Source organism: Notamacropus eugenii, chromosome 1 (assembly GCF_028372415.1).
Source record: "Notamacropus eugenii isolate mMacEug1 chromosome 1, mMacEug1.pri_v2, whole genome shotgun sequence".
NCBI classification, from domain to species: domain Eukaryota; kingdom Metazoa; phylum Chordata; class Mammalia; order Diprotodontia; family Macropodidae; genus Notamacropus; species Notamacropus eugenii.
The window spans coordinates 174,462,156-174,467,574 of record NC_092872.1 but is presented as its reverse complement, the minus strand read 5'-3'; the positions used below and the strand labels follow the sequence as shown (position 1 = coordinate 174,467,574).

At 40.1% G+C, this 5,419-nt stretch overlaps 1 pseudogene; it reads left to right on the top strand.

Annotated features, from left to right (window-relative positions):
- The first annotated feature begins 2,930 nt into the window (after nucleotides 1–2,930).
- On the top strand, nucleotides 2,931–4,960 carry LOC140524385 (GMP synthase [glutamine-hydrolyzing] pseudogene; annotated as a pseudogene).
- Nucleotides 4,961–5,419: the final 459 nt, after the last annotated feature.

The following is a 5,419-nucleotide window of genomic DNA, read 5'->3' as shown; positions in this document are numbered from 1 at the left end:
CTGATCACCTGGGAAGCACCCAAAGCACCAAAGCAAACACCACAGAACTAGATCTGAAAACAAAAGCACAAAAATTTCTGAAGTTTAGGACAGTGCCTCCTGAACTCCAAGTGAACAATGGTCAACTTTAACATCAAGTTCAAAGTGGAAAAAAATATATTGGAGAAAATAAGCAAACAACAAAAAAATAGCAATCATGAAAATCTAGTTCAGTGACAGGGAAGACCAAGACATAAACTCAGAGAGAAGACAACAATGTGAAAACAGCTACAACGTTTCCCAAAGAAAATGCTAATTGGACTCATGCCCAAGCATTCCTCAAAGAGTTAAAGAAAAAGATGAATAGAAGATGGAGGAGTAAAAAAGAGGACTTTTTTGAGCTCTATCCCCGAACCCCTCCAAGTACCTGTAAAAAATGATTCTAAATAAATTCTAGAGCTGAAGAGCCCACAAAACGACAGTGAAACAAATCTCTAGTTCAGGACAGCCTTGCCAGGTTAACAAGGGACACCTTTTGCATCAGATTGGGAGCAGAACACAGTCTGATGTGGGCTGCAAGGGCACAGACAGCACTGGGGCAGGCCTTAGGGATTGAATTGTTGGCAGCTGTGGCAGTTTCTGGATTTCTCAACCCATACAAACCAAAGATGGCATAGAAGGTTCATGGGAAAACACTGTGGGACATGGTCTGGCTGGGGTCTGGCCCCAGCCCAGGAGTAGAGGAGGAAGTACAGACAAGTGACAGTGGCAGTGGTAGTGGCAGTGGTAGCAGCAGCAGCAGCACCAGTATCAGCTGCTTCTGGAGCTCTGAACAAACAGACACTGGGAGATCGAGCAGCTACTACAAAACCCCTGAAGTCTGGGAGACAGCACCTATCCCCACACCCACTGGAAGCAAAGAGGTCTGTATCCAGCTGCGAACATGAGCAAACAGTGTAAAAAAACCCACTATGGAATCTTACTTTGGTAACAAAGAAGATCACAACATACAACCAGAGGAAAACAAAGTCAAAACACCTACATCAAAAGACTCCAAGAAAAATATGAATTGGTCTCAGGCCATGGAAAATCTCAAAAAGGGTTTTGAAAATCAAGTAAGAGAAGTAGAGCAAAAATTGGGAAGAGAAGCAAGAAAATCATGAAAAATGAGTCAACAGCTTGCTAAAGGAGACCCCCCCCCCAAAAAAAATACTGAAAAAAATAACACCTTAAAAAACAGACTAACAGAAATGGCAAAAGAGGCTCAAAAAGCTAATGAGGAGAAGAATGTCTTAAAAAGCAGAACGGGCCAAAATGAAAAATGGGCCAAAAGTTCACTAAAGAAAATAATTCCTTAAAAATTGAAATGGAACAAATGGAAACTAATGACTTTAGGAAGTCAAGAAATTATAAAACAGAACCAAAAGAATGAAAAAAAATAGAAGACAATGTGAAATATCTCATTGGAGAAATCACTGACCTGGAAAATAGATCCAGGAGAGATAATTTAAAAATTATTGGACTATTTGAAATCATGATTTAAAAAAGAACCTAGACATCATTTTTCAAGAAATTATCCAGGAAAATTGCTCTGATATTCTAGAACCAGAGGGTAAAATAGAAATGGAAAGAATCCACCAACCACCTTGAAAGAGATCCCAAAAGGAAAACTCCTAGGAACATTATAGCCAAATTTCAGAGTTCCTAGATCAAGAAAAAAATATTGCAAGCAGCCAGAAAAAAGCAATTCAAACATTGTGGAAATACAATCAAGATAACCAAGATCTAGTATCTTCTGTATTAAGGGATCACAGCATTTGGATTATGATATTCCAGAGGGCAGAGGAGCTAGGATGAAAACCAAGAATCACCTACCCAGCAAAACTCAATATAATCCTTCAGAAGAAAAATATGTACATTCAATGAAATAAGTACTTTCAACCATTCTTGATGAACAGATGAGAGCTGAATAGAAAATTTGACTTTCAGATATAAGAATCACAAGAAGCATGAAAAGGTAAACATGAAAAAAAATCATAAGGGACTTATTAAAGTGGAACTGTTTACATTCCTACTTGGCAAGATGATATTTTTAACTCATGAGGATAGTTGGAAGAAAGATAGATAGATAGACAGATAGATAGATAGACAGACAGACAGACAGACAGACAGACAGACAGACAGACAGACAGACAGACAGATAGATAGATAGATAGATAGATAGATAGATAGATAGATAGATAGATAGATAGATAGATAGATGAATAGAACAGAGTGAGTCGAATATGAAGGGATGATATCTAAAGAATAAAATTAAGGAATGAGAAAGGACTATATTGGGAGAAGAAGAAAAGGAGAGATAGAATGGGGTAAATTACCTCCCATAAAAGAAGCAATGAAAAGGTTTCACCATGGAGGGGAAGAGGGGGGAGGTGAGAGGGAATGAATGAACCTTACTCTCGTCAGATTTGGCTTAAGAAGGAAATAATATGCACAATCAATTGGATATATTACCCTACAGCAAAGTAAGGGAGAAGGGAATGGGGGAAATGATAGAAGGGAGGGCAGATTGGGGAAGGGGGTAGTCAAAAGTAAACACTTTTGAAAAACAACAGAGTCAAATTTGAAAAGAGAATAAGTAGGGGGTCAGGATAGATGCAGGGAAATATAGCTGGTCTTTCACAACATGACTATTATGGAAGTGTTTTGCATAACTACATATGTATAACCTACATTGAGTGGCTCACTTTCTCAATGAGAATGGGTGGAGAGGGAAGGAGGAGGAGAATTTGGAAGTCAAAGTTTTGAAAACAAATGTTAAAGACTGTTTTTACACACAACTGGGAAATAAGATATATAAGCAATGGGGTATAGAAATCTATATCGCTCTACAAGAAAGTAAGAGGCCCTGCCCCTCACCATCTGTGCTGCTGGCATCTTCACCCACACCCATGGCTCTGTGCAAAGAAAACTCCAATTGGAGAACACTGGAGGAGATTACAGTGATGGCAGATTCCACTATAAAGGGGCCATTGTCATTCTGGATGCCAGTGCTCAGTACAGCAAAGTCATCACCAGGAGAGTGAGGGATATGTTTATGCAGTTGGAGGTCTTCCCTCTGGAAATGCCAGCACTCACCATCTAAGAGCAAAGATTTCGGACCATCTTTGGAGGACCAAATTCTGTGTATGCAGAAGACGCTCCCTGGTTTGACCCAGCAATCTTCACTATTGGCTAGTCAGTCCTTAGAATTTGCTATGGCAGGCAGATGATGAATAAAGTATTTGGAGGTACTGTGCACAAAAGGAACTTCAGAGAAGATAGTCTTCAACAATAACATAGACAACACTTGTTCATTATTCAGGTGTCTTCAGAAGGAAGAGATTGTGTTGCTCATGCATAGAGACAGTGTAGACAAAGTAGCTGATGGATTCAAGGTTGTGGCACAGTCTGGTAACATTGTAGCAGGTATAGCAAATGAATCTAACAAAATTGTATGGTGTATAATTCCACTCTAAAGTTGACCTTACAGAGAATGGGAAAGTGATCCTGAAGAATTTCCTGTTTGATATCACTGGCAGCAGCAGGACCTTCACTGTGCAGAACCAAGAGCTAGAGTGCATTCATGAGATCAAGGAGTGAGTGGGAACATCCAAGGTGCTGGTTTTGCTCAGTGGTGGTATCGACTCAACAGTTTGCACAGCTCTGTTGAATCAAGCTTTGGACCAAGATCAAGTCATTGTTGTGCATTTAAATAATGACTTTATGTGGAAGAGGGAGAGCCAATCTGTGGAACTTGCCTTCAAAAAGCTTGGGATTCAGGTCAAAGTGGTAAATGCCCCTCATTCTTTCTACAACATCAGGACAACTTTACCAATATCTGAGGGAGACAGGACCCTCCAAAAAAGGATCAGCAAAACATTGAATATGACCACAAGTCCTGAGGAAAAAAGAAAGATCATTGGAGACACCTTTGTGAAGATTGCTAATGAAGTAATTGGAGACATCAACCTGAAACCAGAGGAGTTTATCCTTGCCCAGGGAATGTTCAGGCCCAGTCTTATTGAAAGTGCATATCTTGTTGCAAGTGGCAAACCCAAAGTCATCAAAACTTATCACAACAACACAGAGCTCATCAGGAAACAGAGAGGAGGAAAAAGTCATAGTACCTCTGAAAGACTTCTATAAAGATGAAGTGAGAATTTTAGGCAGAGAACTTGGTCTCCCTGAAGACCTGGTCTCTAGGCATCCATTCCCAGGTCCAGGTCTGGCAATAAGAGTGATATGTGCTGAAGAGCCTTATGTATGTAAAGACTTTCCTGAAATCAATAACATTTTGAAAATAGTAGCTGATATTCCTGCAAGTATTAAAAAGAACCACACACTGTAAGAGAGAGTCAAAGCTTGTACAACAGAGGACCAGAAGCTCATGCAGATTACCAGCCTACACTCACTGAGCACCTTCCTGCTGCCCAGTAAAACTGTAGGGGTGCAGGGGGACTGCCAGTCCTACAGTTATGCTTGTGGCACTTCCAGTAAAGATGACCCTGGCTGATCCCACGCATGTGTCACAACATTTAACAGGGTCGTCTATGTCTTTGGGCCCCCTGTCAAAGAGCTTCCCATGGATGTCACACCCACCTTCTTGACCACTGAAGTGCTCAGCACACTATGGCAAGCTGATTTTGAGGCTCACAACATTCTCAAGGAGTCCTGGTATGTTGGGAAGATCAGCCAGATGTCAGTCATTTTGACACCATTGCATTTTGACCAGGAGCCTCTTCAGAAGAAGCTGCCTTGCCAGAGATCTGTGGTTGCTTGAACCTTTATGACAAGTGACTTCATGACGTATCGCAGCAATACCTGGCAAAGAGACTATGTCGAGGTGGTGCTGAAGATGGTCACTGAGATTCAGAAGATCCCAGGTATTTCTCAAGTTGTGTATGACTTAACATCAAAGCCCCCAGGAACTACTGAGTGACAGTAATAAGCTTCCTTTTCAATCCAAAAATAAACAATAAAAAGAAAGTAAGAGGAATAGGGATTGGAGGGGATAAAAAGGAGGGCAGACAGGGGGAAGTGGTAACAGAATGCATGCCATATAAGCATGGGGAGAGGGGAGAGATGGGGAGAAAACCTGGAACTCAAAATCTTGTGGAAATGAATGTTGAAAACTAAAAATAAATAAATTAAAGAGATGAATAGCAAAGGAAATGCAAGAAAATTATGAAAAGAGAATTGACAGATTAATTTTTTAAAAAGAGGCACAAAAGTTCACTGAAGAAAAAAATTCTTTAAAAACAGAATAAGTTAAATGGAAAAGAAGGTACAAAATTTTTCCAAAGGAAAAAAAAACTCCTTAAAAGTAGAATTGGCCAAATGAAAAAAGAGGTAGGAAAGTTCACTGAAGAAAATAATGCCTCAAATATTAGAAATGGAC